The sequence below is a fragment of the Schistocerca piceifrons genome, chromosome 2 (genome assembly GCF_021461385.2).
Source record: "Schistocerca piceifrons isolate TAMUIC-IGC-003096 chromosome 2, iqSchPice1.1, whole genome shotgun sequence".
Taxonomy (NCBI): domain Eukaryota; kingdom Metazoa; phylum Arthropoda; class Insecta; order Orthoptera; family Acrididae; genus Schistocerca; species Schistocerca piceifrons.
The window spans coordinates 826,896,322-826,914,530 of record NC_060139.1 but is presented as its reverse complement, the minus strand read 5'-3'; positions in this window follow the sequence as shown (position 1 = coordinate 826,914,530).

Sequence of the window (18,209 nt, the reverse complement as noted above, 5' to 3'; positions counted from 1 at the left end):
CAACTGATTGCGCTTTCGTTCACTGCCAGGTCACAGTAGTCATTCTAAAAGCTATGAATATCTGCGATGCTCTGGTTTTCCGCCAAAAGAAACTCAACTACAACTCTCTACTTGGAACGCATCTTCGTTACAGACGCTAATTTGAAGGCTACGCATAGCTCTGCCACCTATCGGACGTCGTTAAACTGTAAAGGCCGAAGTAGGGATACTCCACGATGCCCCACAAAAAATTACGAAATTTTTCAACGGAAATCTACATCTACATCCATACTCCGCAAGCCACCTGACGGTGTGTGGCGGAGGGTACCATGAGTGCCTCTATCGGTTCTCCCTTCTATTCCAGTCTCGTATTGTTCGTGGAAAGAAAGATTGCTGAAATGCCTCTGTGTGGACTGTAATCTCTCTGATTTTATACCCATGGTCTCTTCGCGAGATATACGTAGGAGGGAGCAATATACTGCTTGACTCCTCGGTGAAGGTATGTTCTCGAAACTTCAACAAAAGCCCGTACCGAGCTACTGAGCGTCTCCCCTGCAGAGTCTTCCACTGGAGTTTATCTATCATCTCCGTAACGCTTTCGCGATTAATAAATGATCCTGTAACGAAGCGCGCTGCTCTCCGTTGGTTATTCTCTATCTCTTCTATCAACCCTACGTGGTACGGATCCCAGACTGGTGAGCAATATTCAAGCAGTGGGCGAACAAGTGTACTGTAACCTACTTCCTTTGTTTTCGGATTGCATTTCCTTAGGATTCTTCCAATGAATCTCAATGTGGCATCTGCTTTACCGACGCTCAACTTTATATGATCATTCCATTTTACGTCACTCCTAATGCCTACTCCCAGATAATTTATGGAATTAACTGCTTCCAGTTGCTGACTGCTATATTGTAGCTAGATGATAAATGATCTTTCTTTCTATGTATTCGCAGCACATTACACTTGTCTACCATTCCCTGCACCATGCGTCAATTCGTTGCAGATGCTCCTGCATTTCAGTACAACAATTTTCCATTGTTACAACCTCTCGATATAGCACAGCATCACCCGCAAAAAGCCTCAGTGACCTTCCGATGTTACCCACAAGGTTATATATATATATATATATATATATATATATATATATATACTCCTGGAAATGGAAAAAAGAACACATTGACACCGGTGTGTCAGACCCACCACACTTGCTTCGGACACTGCGAGAGGACTGTACAAGCAATGATCACACGCACGGCACAGCGGACACACCAGGAACCGCGGTGTTGGCCGTCGAATGGCGCTAGCTGCGCAGCATTTGTGCACCGCCGCCGTCAGTGTCAGCCAGTTTGCCGTGGCATACGGAGCTCCATCGCAGTCTTTAACACTGGTAGCATGCCGCGACAGCGTGGACGTGAACCGTATGTGCAGTTGACGGACTTTGAGCGAGGGCGTATAGTGGGCATGCGGGAGGCCGGGTGGACGTACCGCCGAATTGCTCAACACGTGGGGCGTGAGGTCTCCACAGTACATCGATGTTGTCGCCAGTGGTCGGCGGAAGGTGCACGTGCCCGTCGACCTGGGACCGGACCGCAGCGACGCACGGATGCACGCCAAGACCGTAGGATCCTACGCAGTGCCGTAGGGGACCGCACCGCCACTTCCCAGCAAATTAGGGACACTGTTGCTCCTGGGGTACCGGCGAGGACCATTCGCAACCGTCTCCATGAAGCTGGGCTACAGTCCCGCACACCGTTAGGCCGTCTTCCGCTCACGCCCCAACATCGTGCAGCGCGCCTCCAGTGGTGTCGCGACAGGCGTGAATGGAGAGACGAATGGAGACGTGTCGTCTTCAGCGATGAGAGTCGCTTCTGCCTTGGTGCCAATGATGGTCGTATGCGTGTTTGGCGCCGTGCAGGTGAGCGCCACAATCAGGACTGCATACGACCGAGGCACACAGGGCCAACACCCGGCATCATGGTGTGGGGAGCGATCTCCTACACTGGCCGTACACCACTGGTGATCGTCGAGGGGACACTGAATAGTGCACGGTACATCCAAACCGTCATCGAACCCATCGTTCTACCATTCCTAGACCGGCAAGGGAACTTGCTGTTCCAACAGGACAATGCACGTCAGCATGTATCCCGTGCCACCTAACGTGCTCTAGAAGGTGTAAGTCAACTACCCTGGCCAGCAAGATCTCCGGATCTGTCCCCCATTGAGCATGTTTGGGACTGGATGAAGCGTCGTCTCACGCGGTCTGCACGTCCAGCACGAACGCTGGTCCAACTGAGGCGATAGGTGGAAATGGCATGGCAAGCCGTTCCACAGGACTACATCCAGCATCTCTACGATCGTCTCCATGGGAGAATAGCAGCCTGCTTTGCTGCGAAAGGTGGATATACACTGCACTAGTGCCGACATTGTGCATGCTCTGTTGCCTGTGTCTATGTGCCTGTGGTTCTGTCAGTATGATCATGTGATGTATCTGACCCCAGGAATGTGTCAATAAAGTTTCCCCTTCCTGGGACAATGAATTCACGGTGTTCTTATTTCAATTTCCAGGAGTATATATATATATATATATATATATATATATATATAGTGAATAACTACGGTCCTACGACAATCCCTTGTGGCACACCTGAAATCACTAACTTCGGAAGACTTCTCTCCATTGAGAATGACATGCTGCGTTCTGTTATCTAGGAACTCTCCAATCCAATCACACAATTGGTCTGATAGCCCATACGCTCTTATTTTGTTCATTAAACGACTGTGGGGAACTGTACCGAACCCGTGTCTATGGCCCTGTGGCCCTGTATGGACGAATAGCGCGAGTTGGGTTTCACACGATTGTCTGTTTCTAAACCCATGCTGATTCCTACAGAGTAAATTTCTAGTCTTCAGAAAAGTCATTATACTCAAACATAATATGTGTTCCAAAATTCTACATCTGATCGACGTTAGAGATATAGGTCTATAGTTCTGCACATCTGTTCGACGTCCCTTCTTGAAAACGGGGACGACCTGTGCCCTTTTCCAATCCTTTGGAACGCTACGCTCTTCTAGAGACCTACGGTACACCGCTGCAAGAACGGGGGGGGGGGGGGGGGGGGGGGGGCAAGTTCCTTCGCGTACTCTGTGTAAAATCGAACTGGTATCCCATCAGGTCCTCTTTTGAGCGATTTTAATTGTTTCTCGATCCCTCTGTCGTCTATTTCGATATCTACCATTTTGTCATCTGTGTGACAATCTAGAGAAAGAACTACAGTGCAGTCTTCCTCTGTGAAACAGCTTTGGAAAAAGACATTTAGTATTTCGGCCTTTAGTCTGTCATCCTCTGTCTCAGTACCATTTTGGTCACAGAGTGTTTGGAAATTTTGTTTTGATCCACCTACCGCTTTGACATAAGACCAAAATTTCTTAGGGTTTTCTGCCAAGTCAGTACATATAACTTTACTGTCGAATTCATTGAACGCCTCTGGCTTAGCCCTCCTCACATTACATTTCGCTTCGCGTAATTTTTGTTTGACTGCAAGGCTTTGGCTATGTTTACGTTTGCTGTGAAGTTCCCTTTGTTTCCACAGCAGTTCTCTAACTCGGTTGTTGTACCACGGTGGCTCTTTTCCATCTCTTACGATCTTGCTTGGCACATACTCATCTAATGCATATTGTACGATGGTTTTGAACTTTGTCCACTGATCCTCAACACTATCTGTACTTGAGATAAAGCTTTTGTGTTGAGCCATCAAGTACTCTGAAATCTGCTTTTTGTCAATTTTGCTAAACAGAAAAATCTTCCTGCCTTTTTTAATATTTCTATTTACGGGTGAAATCATCGATGCAGTAACCGCTTTACGATCGCTGATTCTCTGTTCTGCGTGAAGTGTTTCAAATAGTTCGGGCCTGTTTGTCACCAGAAGGTCAAATGTGTTATCGCCACGAGTCGGTTCTCTGTTTAACTGCTCAAGGTAGAAATTGGCCGAGAAAAAGAAATGTTGCATTACTTATTGAACGCCACTCGTAATATTGTCTACAATTTTATTCATGTATGCCATGAAGAGCAAGTGTCCCAATATACAGTGTGTGACAAAAAGGTACGGCCAAACTTCCAGGAAACATTCCTCACACACAAAGAAAGAAAATATGTTATGTGGACATGTGTCCGGAAACGCTTACTTTCCATGTTAGAGCTCATTTTATTACTTCTCTTCAAAACACATTAATCATGGAATGGAAACACACAGCAACAGAACATACCACCGTGACTTCAAACACTTTGTTACAGGAAATGTTCAAAATATCCTCCGTTAGCGAGGATACATGCATCCACCCTCCGTCGCATGGAATCCCTGATGCGCTGATCCAGCCCTGGAGAATGGCGTATTGTTTCACAGCCGTCCACAATACGAGCACGAAGAGTCTCTACATTTGGTACTGGGGTTGCGTAGACAAGAGCTTTCAAATGCTCCCATAAATGAAAGTCAAGAGGGTTGAGGTCAGGAGAGCGTGGCGGCCATGGAATTGGTCCACCTCTACCAATCCATCGGTCACCGAATCTGTTGTTGAGAAGCGTACGAACACTCCGACTGAAATGTGCAGGAGCTCCATCATGCACGAACCACATATCGTGTCGTACATGTAAAGGCACATGTTCTAGCAGCACAGGTAGAGTATCCCGTATGAAATCATGATGACGTGCTCCATTGAGCGTAGGTGGAAGAACATGGGGCCCAATCGAGAAATCAAAAATGCCTGCAAAGACGTTCACAGAAAATCTGTGTTGATGACGTGATTGCGCAATTGCGTGCGATTCTCGTCAGCCCACACATGTTGATTGTGAAAATTTACAATTTTATCACGTTGGAATGAAGCCTCATCCGTAAAGAGAACATTTGCACTAAAATGGGGATTAACACATTGTTGGATGAACCATTCGCAGAAGTGTACCCGTGGAGGCCAATCAGCTGCTGATAGTGCCTACACACGCTGTACATGGTACGGAAACAACTAGTTCTCCCGTAGCACTCTCCATACAGTGACGTGGTCAACGTTACCTTGTACAGCAGCAACTTCTCTGACGCACGAAGAATTGCCTCGTCCATTTCAGGTGTCCTCGTCGTTCTAGGTCTTCCCCAGTCACGAGTCGTGGGCTGGAATGTTCCGTGCTCCCTAAGACGCCGATCAATTGCTTCGAACGTCTTCCTGTCGGGACACCTTCGTTCTGGAAATCTGTCTCGATACAAACGTACCGCGCCACGGCTATTGCCCCGTGCTAATCCATACATCAAACGGGCATCTGCCAACTGCGCATTTGTAAACATTGCACTGACTGCAAAACCACGTTCGTGACGAACACTAACCTGTTGATGCTACGTACTGATGTGCATGCTGCTAGTACTGTAGAGCAATGAGTGGCATGTCAACACAAGCACCGAAGTCAACATTACCTCCCTTCACTTAGGCCAACTGGCGGTGAATCGAGGAAGTACAGTACATACTGACGTAACTAAAATGAGCTCTAACATGGAAATTAAGCGTTTCCGGACACATGTCCACATAACATCTTTTCTTTATTTGTGTGTGAGGAATGTTTCCTGAAAGTTTGGCCGTACATTTTTGTAACACCTTGTATTTCGCTAAGTTCACCTGAAGTTACTTCTACACCTTCAGTGACTGTCCAGAGCATGTAGTGGCATAAAGAATCGTAGGAACCAGCGCACATTGGTACGTAAATATTGACACATGAACTGTACTTTAATAGAATCTTCTCTCCTGTGTGCGAAGACTGTAATCGTCCGAGCTCCAGACGTAACAGGGAGGAGATCTAGGCAGCAACAGCAGCAGTGCGGCGCTGAGCGCCGAGTGCCGGTGGAAGCCTCGGCAGCTGCGCCCTGGGAAGGCGGGGCGGCGGGGCGCGCTGGGCCGGAGATGAGCCCGCAGCCGGAAACGGCAGGCGAGCGCCGCCGCCGCTCCCTGCCCCGGCGCCGGCGCCGAATTTCGCGCCTGCCGCGCCGCCCGCGACTATCCGCATAACACTGTTATCGCGCCGCTCCGCCCGAGAGACCACCTGCTCGACGGCAGTCGTTAGCTGAAGGTGTCCGTCCTTCCATTACCATCTGCTCCTGCACCCACAAGCCGCACGGCAGCCTGCGAGGCACTGCGAACCTTCTACAAAAATCACCACTCCACTCTGGTTACTGAAAATCTGAAGGAACTTTCGAACAAGAAACGGTGCCCTGCAGTTGGATGAGAATTCAAGCCACACCCGGTTACCAGAACCGAAGCAAAAGTGATGAGTAAATCTGATGGAATAATATTTTCCTTTAGACATATGTGTCTCAATATTATCTTCGATAATGATGGAAGATAAAGAAACGATTTCAAACTTGTGTCACCGGGGTAGTCCGTGCATTTGTATTAGCCATATTCTGCAAGATCCCCTCGCTTCTAAACTGATACTGTTATTACTCAGCTTAGCCACGAGTCCGTAGAGGGTGGTATATGTGACGTACAGTATAACTGGTGAGCATCTCCACCCGGAATTAGCGAGTGTAAGTCGGACCTTCCTTGATCCGCCTTGGTGGGTCGTATAGTCGGATTTCCTCCTGCCTGTGTGCGGTGCAGCTCTCGTAAATGTCGTCCCGTGCAGATTCATCATTGGCGCATTGGATGTTTCTGTCGGTGGAAGCCGGCAAAATGGCTAAGCAGGGATGTCTAGAGGACAAATGTAAGGATGTAGAGGCGCCTAGGGGTAAGATGGATACTGCCTACAGGAAAATTAAAGAGACCTTTGGAGAAAAGAGAGCCACTTGTATGAATATCAAGAGCTCAGATGGAATCCCAGTTCTAAGCAAAGAAGGGAAAGCAGAAAGCCAGCCGGTGTGGCCGTGCGGTTCTAGGCGCTACAGTCTGGATCCGCGTGTCCGCTACGGTCGCAGGTTCGAATCCTGCCTCGGGCATGGATGTGTGAGATGTCCTTAGGTTAGTTAGGTTGAAGTAGTTCTAAGTTCTAGGGGACTTATGACCTCAGCAGTTGAGTCCCATAGTGCTCAGAGCCATTCGAACCATTTTGAGTAGCTCTTGGTACGAGAAGATATTCGCCAAATGGACTAACTTTTTTTTTTTTTTGTCGGCGGAATCTAATTATCTGAAATTGCTGTCGACCAACTTTGGGGTATCTATTTACTTGAAATTAACATTCAGAATGCCGTAATATCACTTTTATTCCTATTAGATCAATAATGAAACACTTTTGTCACAAACTACTCGTAACCTACCATCGAACAAAACAGAAAGAACTTTTAACGTCGACTGCCGACTTTGGCGCGCAGTCCGTATCTCTTACTAGTTTCGTCACAGTTCGTGGATTTCCGATCAAGTTCGTACTTACTAAGATATGCATTTGTTAATGAACGGGTGTGAATTTTAAAGAGGCAAAATTATGATAAATAGTTTTAAACATCCAGAGACTCCTAATAGTATTCATGTTGTCATAAGTGGCTTTAATTATTAAATATCAATAAACAAAATCGGTGACTTTGGCGCCAAGATGGTGGTACTTCCCTTCATGTATATTTCCCAGGCTGACGCTTGTTGCTACGGTCCAGCGCCGAGCCCCACCCCACTACGCGCGACATATCGTCGCTTCGTCACCTAACCAGCCAGAGTGGGAAATGCTCTCCGACTCATGGCCGGCAACGGACTACAGCACTTCCTAACTGTCGTGAATACGTCAATAAGAGACAATAATTTATTATAACTGGTAAAAATATCTTCCTCACGTAAGAGGCACATTACAACTGTTGCGGAGGTGTAATGAACAGCAGATCTACCTTGTAAGGAGACGACCCAGGTTCAAGTCCCGGCTGTGGGACAAACAATTTCTTTATGCAAGTCCATCTTATTGCACGGACGAGGGACTTCAGCTGATGATACATATGAGAAAAAGTACCTCCACAGCTGTGTCTTGAGAATTTGTTTATCGCATCACACAACTAGTTTCGACGGCGCATTACCGACAATGCATTGGAGGCAACATGAAAGATAGCACTCATTTGGCAGTGGTGGGGCCTGAGGATGGCAGTAATGTGCCACCGAAACTAGTCGTGTGATGGAATAAAGACATTCTCAATATACAGCTGTGGTGGTACTTTTTCTCATATATTAATTTATTTATTTAGCTTCAATCATTACCGAAGCAAAAGTGATCCATAGAACAATCGTGCGACATACTAGCTGTTGATCATTCTGCTTAAATTGAAAAGAGAGAAAACACAAACGTAACGTTTCTAACATGTATTGAAGTTAGATAGGCATCCTAATCTCCTTCTCTCTTCTATTTCTGTCCATCTCACCCCTACCCCTTTCTTTGTACATTTCCTCCTCCTTCCCTCTCTCTGTGTTAGCTACTTCCTCCCTCCCCCCCCCCCGTCCATCTTCTTCTCTCTACTCTCTATTTTCTCCCGTCCCCTCTCCCCATTTCTCTGCCCACTGCCTCCTCCCCATTTCTCTGTCCACCTTCTGGCCTCTCACTCTACATCTCCGCCTGTCCCCTCTCTTTGTCCATCTTCTCCTTGGCGTTTCTTATGTCCATTTTCTCCCATGCCTCTATCCATCTCCTTTTTCCCCGTCTCTCTGATCTTGAACGTTGTTGATTCTTATTGCAAATACAGGTTCTGTAGTAGTATTCTAATTATAAACCAATGAGCCATAAATACAACTTTCCTGTTTGCTAACAAATTTTCGCTAATATGTGCTTTATATACACATTTATATATTAAAAAGTATGTTGTCTATGTATATAAGAGTATACTACAGTAACTTGCGAAAACCAGAAGCAAATCGGAATGGTATATTCTGAGATATTTGGTAACAACGTTTTGAAATTTGCATATATTAAACAATTAGGCACCTGCAAGGACGCTTTTATTAGAATTCGTCGTTGTGTCAGAATTTCAAAGCAATTGGTCAAGAACGCTCAAAGATACACTATCCTGAACAAACGAACATTTAAGTTTCTATTTATATAGACTCTGGGTTGAAAAGGAGTCAGGTGTCTCGAACAAGATTATTTCCTGCTGGACAAGCGGAATGGAGTTTGAAAACGCCGGCCACACGATAGTCCACTCATTCTTTTATCATATGATAAACTGCAAGCGAAATATGAAGGCTGTAAAGTAGATGCAATTTTTCTAGTCGTCCGAAAAGCATTTGACTCAGTGCCACACCACCGCTCTTCAACAAATGTACGGCCATATGGGGTGTCAAATAAAATACGTGGCTAGGTTCAGAATTTCTTGGTATGGAGAACGTGGCATGTTATCTTCGTTGGAGAGCTGTCGACAGACGTGTGCTGTACACCTGCTGTACACGTTGTGTATTAATATCCTGACAGACTGTAGACATAGTAACCAGATCGTGTAGTTATCTGTAGTCAAGTATTGACTGATAAAAGCTACACGTATGCTCAGCCTGATCAAATTGCTTGAAATATTCAATAATGTTGAATTTCGGGATCAGTAAACTTATACAAGTTTCAGGGTAGTGGGGTTAGGTCCCTACATGGTCAATTTTTTTTTGTTTTTCAATTTTTCCGTTTACTTGCACTGCAAAATAACCTATATAATGATCAGAATTATTAACATTTTCTAAAAAGGCACGAGAAGGAAAGGATAAGGAATATTTGGCCTAGAAAATAAGTTTTGAGAAAGAATTACACTTGTAGGATCCCCAAGGACTTGGAAGTGAATTACCAAGAAACGATTCTAAGTCGCACAAGTCAGCTTCTTATGTATATCTATATCGCTTTACTATCTTACAGATGATGTATTACACGTCCTGGGTCTCATTGTACAACAGGGCAAGCAGTACTCTTCTCGATATTTTGTAAATGTTATAAACGCTGAATTTTTACAATTACATTGTTGTTTTATGGTTTCTGTAGAAAATTAGACTTGGTTTAGATTCATGAAAGGTTCTCTCTCAGCGCACCGTTAGCAGCAATCATGCATAACCGCGCTCGAAGGTCAAAATTAAACTAACGGAATACCATGTCCTTCACACTTTAATATCGATCCCTTCTTGGAAAGTAATTTGCATAGATCTCATGAATGCTGTAAGTAGAATCCCTCCTTGGAAATTTACTAGCTATTACAAATTTTCCTTTGTCTTTCCTTTTCATTCCTTCTAGGTAATATTAACAAATACAATATACTGAGTATTATTTCCATTCATTTGCAATGTAAATAACGTAAATACTGAAAATAAATGTCCCTGCAGGTACTCGATACCAGGACGCTCCGACTATCATTGTGTACTGTTTCCACTGAGCCAAACGCTACCTGGAAACTGTGTGAATATAAATGGCTAATGCCCGAACCACGCCAGAAATGCAATTTTGACCGTCTGGTGATCGGGCGGTTCACGCAATGCACCCTCAGATGAGGAACCCAGCCTAGATGGCCACGGCTCTGGAGTCGATTGGGCTCTACATTCTTCTCTGTACCTTCCAGAGCCTCGCTGACTGTCTTCCTACACGCCTCGTAGCGGTCTGCGACGCAAAATGTGGTTATTCAGGCGTTTGTCAGGTAGTCTCATTAATGTGATTGAGTGGCATATGCGGCGTAGACTTTCGCCGCCCCAGTGCCTTGAAACAAAATTCTTATGGGTATGCGACGGCGTCATAAGCAATAAAACTACCTCCCTTTCAGGTACTGTTGCACATAGTTTTCATTAGAGTTTTATTCCTGGTCACGTATCCAGAAGGATTTTATTGAAATCTGTGTCATATAGTTCATCACCAGGGTGTCAAACAGTAAACTGCAGCAGGTTAATATAAGGCCATACATTGCAGTGCATACCAAAAATGCATACCAAAAATGGATGCACTTCGTGGGAAGCTGCACGTGTACTATAGTGAGGTTACTGATGCGGCAAGACATTGCTCCGACGTCGACCAATAGAGTAATACCATGCGGACATACATGGAATTCCAGTAAGGTGTCTTGAAGCCGACGCGTTGAAAGGAAATTTGTTGAAAAGTAGGGTTTTGTAGCAAAAACAGTGGAGAATAAAATGGTTTATTAGATCCTGAATAAAAACAACCACCCTCTAGAAAGAAAAAAACGTGTTGCATTATTTATAAGACGCCTGTCGTAGATTCACCATGCCACTAGTATGGATTCGTGCTATGTTATCCGACAAGAAACAGACATTAGATTGATTTTTTTTTACTTAATACGATGTCCCATATCAACGGTTCAATACGCTGTAGATTAGAATAAGTTGTTTGATTGGCTGTCACACAACTTCAAGTAACCACCGTACCTACGTTATTGGCTGTAGGCGTCGTCCGATGTTCACAGTTGTAGAGGGCGATATGCGAGCGATGAGCAGAAGTCGCGACCAGAGAAATTACCTGATACGCTTGTTGCTAGGGCACCTGCTTTTTATAAACAACTAGTTTTCTATCACTTTCCTATTGTGACCCACGTACAGTAAGCAAAAATTTGTAAGGGAAAAAATTTCCCCAACGGTCAACAATAAAAAGAGACAAATTATACAACCGTAAAAATATTTGACAGTCTCCCCACTGAACTAAAGTGGACAGTAAACACAAGGTCAAAACTGAAATAGTCTGCAGAAGAATGTGTGTGTGTGTGTGATTTGATACATATAGGTGTATTGCAGTTAACTAAGTAGCTCTAAGATAAAGTACAATTAATTACGCACAGTATCTAGTCACAGTTTCATTGGGAAAATAAGTTGTGTCTCATCACACTGAGATAACGCGAATGACTCGTGGAACTTGAAAATAAGTTACTGTCTAGTTGTTGCACAAGAGCCACTTCTGAGTTGAGGAAGAAACCGTCTAATTACTTACGACCCCCCTTTCCCCTGGAGATTAGAGATATCAGAAGCACATATGTTACATATAGTGGCCATCCAATAAAATCATCAGTAAATGCAAAAGATGTAGGCTGGAGTGAATCATGTTGCGCATAATAAAGTCGCTAACAGAAACCGTCAATGTTGTCTTCATCTGATTCTATAATGTGCGCCTTGAAGACCAGAAGAACCGAATGCCCAGCCAAATTTAAAGAAAACATCTGCATTGCTTCCAGCCTATCTTGGAAGATGAAATGCTGAAGATATGAAATTCGAAAGATGTATCTGAATGTTCCGAATTCCGCTTTATGTCTGCTGAATACTTGGCTACACGCTATCTGCGCATTGTAAAAGCAGGAATGGGCCCGGCACACAGAAGTCTTCAGTAATACACATCCAAGTTATGGCCACTGCGGAACGCTGTAAATCTGCTTTTTATGCCTCGCAGTATTTTACCAACGCGGCTGCACATGAAATAAGCAATAAATGGCTGGAAATGAAGACTACAAAGTGCTATCTGAAAGAGCTCTCGCTCTTAAGAGCAGTACTACCAATTTCATCTAACGACAACTCCAAGAACGAAAATGACACATTACGGTTTACTCACAATAAAATTCCGATTTAAAACTGCAGGTATTCTTTGAAAGACATACCTGAACGAACACTCCGCAAACCATTGTCAAGGCGATGGCGGAGGGTAATTACTATTACTCCAAACCTGTGGAAAAGTTGCTACCGTTCCAGCCATTAATGAAATACAGACGATTAGTTATCAGTCCTCGAGCGCGACGTAAGTAATTTAATAATTTCATCATGATTTTTCTAACTGCCGATTTCAACGGTTTGCAGAACGTGCTTAACTTTCCCTTGGTGAAAGTCACTCACTTATTGCGAATTTCTTGGCACTACGTGTTACGTAGGGACCCTACATTCAGGCGTGGATTTTAGATTCGATATGTTTCTTGTAAGTACGTCTTTTCGAACATACAAATTATGTTTGTCAGGACTGCAGCCTCGAAACGTTGCAAATCACTTGAATGTAAGAGTCTCATTTTTTTCCCTACAACAGTTCTTTTACATTTTGGGGATAAGGCGTTGTACATCATCGATCAGTACACCGCATTACAGAGCCATCTGCAGATGTCTGACACTTACTTGTACTTATAAGGGAAGTTCAACAGCCCTGAAGCTGTGCTGTGCTGGTGAGTTTCAGATTGTCTTTTTTAAAGCATTTCCCTTTAAACACTGGTGTCTGCGAAGAGTACATCACTTTATAATTAGTCTCAAGCGTTATCACACTACGTTAAGCAATTTTGTTATTTGTGATTTGTAGTCGGTAGATGGTAGTTTATTAAACACAGGAACCACATTGTGATCCATAAACTGAGAATAATGTGGCTGGGGTCAGACTCCGGGCAGTTTAACAATATGTCAGATGTTATTTCCTATGTATTTAGAACAAGAGTATCGAGAGTAGTTGTTTGTCCTTCCACAAAACGACAATAGACCTCAGTTTGATACAACAGCACAGCACAATTAAAAGTGAACACACACACACACACACACACACACACACACACACACACACACACATTTGCGAGCGCACGGATATACGCACGCACGCACACACGATATCTAAGTTGAGTCTGTAAGCATATAGGCCTAATTGCTAAACAAAGTTACTTAATTCCAAAATTAATAACCGCGACCCTACAGGGTGATTCGATGATGGTGATACAAACTTTCGGGGATGATGGAGAATTGTAAATGTAGCAATTTGAGGGACACTGGTTCGGAAACGATCGAACCGAAACTTATAACCGAAAATTGTTCAGATACTCAGATACCTCTGACAGTGAAATACATGTGCCCGTACTCTTGTTGCTAAGATTGCAGGATAGGGAACTGACAGAAGCGGTAGTATGGATCAAAACAAGAAAAAAGGTCTAGTAGATATTGCATCTGATGTGAGTACCTTAAGCGCTATGAGCACTTGTTTATGTTCTCTGCTGTGAAACAAACCTCTACTGTAGTCTCTTTGCTTTCCATAAGTAGAAGAGGTGTAGAAGAAGTGTATAATATTTGATGTTTATGTACTGGTTACAGTTCGTAAAATTAATGCTATTTCTACATCAAAGATTCAAAAGATTTTGGAAATTAAGAGGAACCAAAGATATGAAAGTGTTCGTGGCTATCTTTTTGGGTCAAATCCACATTAAAATGGTGATCTTCATTCTCGGTCATTAACTAATTTTTTAAAAAAATGATTCCTGTAAGGATTATGACAATTGTTTCACAGCAGCGAAGACGAAAAACTGCCCATTGCTCTGAAGATATGCATGTAGAAACGACGCCTTCTACACACTTTTCTCTTGTTTTGGTCCACATTACCACTTCTGCAAATTGACTACCCTACAATTTCAGTAACAACACTACCAGTGAGCGAGCTCGCTGTCAGAGGTATCAGTACGATTTTTGCTTAGGGCTCTCGACTCGGTCCTTTCTGGACCAGTCCCTTACCTAAAACTGAAACTAAATTCATCACGGACACCAGTGTATAATGGGTCACTCCTTAAAGTGAAGAATGAAACATTCTTCGTGTGTTCCAATTTGTCTCAGCACACTTTCTTAATGAAGGAGGCTTTGAGCTCAGGAAGATGAAACAAATTTAGTATTTTCCGTCACACATCTTGGACATATAATGTTCCAGTTACATCCAATGTACTCTGGTAGTTTATTGTAGAATAAGAAACACATTTTTTAAAATTTTGATCAACGAAGACATACTTTTACCAATGCCTATTAAGTGTTTTATAAGTACTCCCTTACTGTTCAGCATAAATGAAAACGAGATTAATTATTGGTAGACAAAACAATAGCTTCCAATTTCATTAAATGTTTACGGGATATAATTATACATGCTGTTAACTAGAAATTGCAAACAAAACGTACAGAAACCAATCGCTAACCTCGTATTGTTAACAATAACCAACAATAAGAGAAATGAATGTTGTTATAAGACTACTTTCGGTGGATTAAAAACTTCGGGACGACTAGACACGATACTGAAAGTAAAAGGGGGAGCCAGTGACGGAGGGACCTTAGAATATTCTGTAGACGCAGAGAAAATCGGCGCCGCGTCGATAGCCGAAATTCGATTGAAGTGCTTGTGCTATTCACCATTCCCAGCGCACAACACGGAGGAGTCGCTCCAGTGTTCATTCCATTTGAGGAAATGTCGCATTACGGGCGCTTCGCTGCATTTCGTGTCGAGCAACCACTCTCGATAGCACTGGGGTGGCAGTTAGTGCGTCGTTAGCCATTTTTTCCCGCGTCTCCTCGCCCTAGCGGCCGGCCACACCGAGGTGGCAAGAGGCGATTGGCGCGCAGATAGCGGCGCCGCTCCAGAGATGTTAATGCGCGATCAGGCGGGCCCTCGAGATGCAGTCGAGAGCCGTATCGACTGTACTCGAGTCGAGTCGACTGTGCTGCAGATAAGGCGGCGTCGTGCTGTCATCAAGGCAGACCACTTTGATCACCCGGCGGTCCTCCAACACACCCACGCCGCCCTCTGGCGACACACTCCCTCCTCGTGCGCCACAAGGCAAACTTTTTGCCGAGGTGGTGCTTCGCCGACAAGAGTATGTATCGGAGATACGGTAGTGGTGTCCAGACAACCAAGAACCTGCCAGTGAGAGTGCTAACGTCTTCGGCTAAACGGAATTCCTGTGGGCCGGTGAAAGTTGAAATGCTGCTAGTGACTGGCACAGCACAGGTCATATTTTTCCGCAAGTATACCGCACGCTGTGTTATGACTAAATCAAAACTTCCGTTTCCTTTATTTCAGAACATGCAGCTTGCCTGCAGCGGTCTAACTGTAAATATTGAAGACTCACTATTTAATATAAAATATGAGTATTCGATTATTATGCATACTGCTATTCTAGTCCATCTCAAATCAGCTCATTAAACCTAGCACTGCGTAGTATGCACAGTGTAACGGCGGCAGGACATATTTCGTTTGGTTTTATGGAGGAACTATTGTAAGGTGCCGCCCCTAATTCGCCGTTACGGCTCTACAGCTCTTTATTGTAAACTAGAGAGTGCCCAATGTTGCCTGGGAATGTATTGATTTCAGTCTTCTATTAGTCCATCTCCTCCTTCCCCCTCACTCTGTTCACCTCCTCATTCTCCCACTGTTTGTCTCTCTCTTCCACCCCCTCTCTCTGTCCATCTCACCCTTTCCCCCCCTCTCTTCATTTCCTCCTCCCCCCTCGCCTTGCCCATCTGCTTCTCCCCCTGTCGCTATTCATTTCCTCCTTCCTCCTTTTTTCTGTCCATCTCCTTCTCTTTTCTTTATCTGTCCATCCCCTACTTTCTCCTCTCTGTCTGTCTCCTCCTCCCGCCCCCCTTCTCTCTCCATATCATCACCGCCAACAAGAGGCTCGTGGTTCTTCAAATTGTCTTTTATCATTCAGATCGAATTAACGCTAACCAGGAAAGTTGTTAGTTATCTGAGGGAGAAAGATTTCCTACGAAAAAAAAAATAGCTCTGACAAAGTTTTCACTTTTTCCACATGCCTTCGTTACCTTTAAAATTCCTCCAAAATCTTCTTCATCAGTATCGAGAACGAGAAAGTGATGTAAATGATTTTCATCTCCATAATAAAGTATTCCAGATAGCTTCTACCGGATTAACAGAAAACGGATCTCAGCTACTCACTACTATGCATCAAATAAGAATGTCCCTGCGCTGCAAAACTCACTGGCTAGTAAGTCAAACTAGACGCAAACAATCCTATTTCCTACTCATGCAGCAAGCTCCTTAATCTTTGTCCCTGTACAGTTAGGTGAATTATTCACAGTAACAGGAAGCATATGAGAACCTGGCACTTGTTATGAGCATTTGCATCACTGATGTAAGCAATTTTGGAACTCCAGCCCGCCATGAAAGTCTGTGCTGATGAAGCTCGTTTCCGCTCGTTTCCTATTGTTTCCATGCTGATAGGTTTCGTGAGTGCGACATTGTTCTGCAGTGGGTTTTGCAGCTGTCATCATCTTATTATTCGTCACGCCACAATCACAGAATCCACAATTTCTTTCGCGTTATGAATTGTCGGATGATGTTTTTCTACTTATCCCGTATGCGGTATAAACCTTCGATAGGGTGCTTATTGAAACATCAAACACTTGGGCTCCCTTGGTTACGGAAGCACCCACCATTCGAGCCGCAAAAATTTGCGCAATTTGTAGTTTACTTAGCTCTGACATAATTCACACAACTACACAGAACACCGCCGTGACCATGACTAATATTTGCAACGTACTGACGACCTTGTACAGGTGTCGGTAGTGGTCAAATCCAAGAGCGCGACTTGCAAGCTTGGCTAGCGTCTGAATGTATGCTGTAACGTGAATTTCTCGCTGAGTTTCCATATTTGTATCCAACCCCCGCACACTGACGAGCCAAAACATTGTGATCACTGTCCATGCAGAGGCTCAAACACTCCTGGTGGCGTTGCAGCCACGTGATGCATGTAGGAAGATATAGGGTGATAATTATTGAACTATATGAAAAAATTTAAGTTGGTTATAAACTATTCTGCGCACGCACTTCATTCAACACGTAAATGTCACTACAAATATTCAGGTTTAAGTTATGGTATGTTCGACATGCTTGCATCATTGGTGATGATGTGGGGCAGACGAGTAGCGAAATTCTGCGTGACTCGCTGAAGTGCCGGGACATCGATTTTGTCGATGACTTCCTGAGTGGCGGTTTTCAGCTCAGCTATGGTTTTGGGCCTATTGTTGTACATTTTGTCTTTAATATAGGCCCTCAAAAAGGAGGCGCATGTGTTCAGATCCGGAGAATATGCCGGCCAATCGAGTCCCAGTGGCCTGTTGTTACCCCAGAGCCAGAATGCGGTCCCCAAAGTGTTCCTCCAGGACATCAAACACTCTGTAAGTAGGCTGTTTAGGTGTCAGTAGGCTGTATAGGTTTTTATGGTGGTAACGCCACGTAGCGCTCTGTATGAAAATCACTGACTGTGTTGTGTGCAGTCTGTGGCTGGTTAGTATTGTTGAAATATTAATATTCGTTATTGCAGTGTTGGGCAGTTGGATGTGAACAGCGTGTAGCGTTGCGCAGTTGGAGGTGAGCCGCCAGCAGTGGTGGATGTGATGAGAGAAATGGCAGAGTTTTGAGAGCGGATGATCTGGACGTTGTCCATCAGAGACAGTAAATTTGTAAGACTGGATGTCATGAACTGATTTATATATATATATATATATATATATATATATATGACTTTTGAACACTATTAAGGTAAATACAT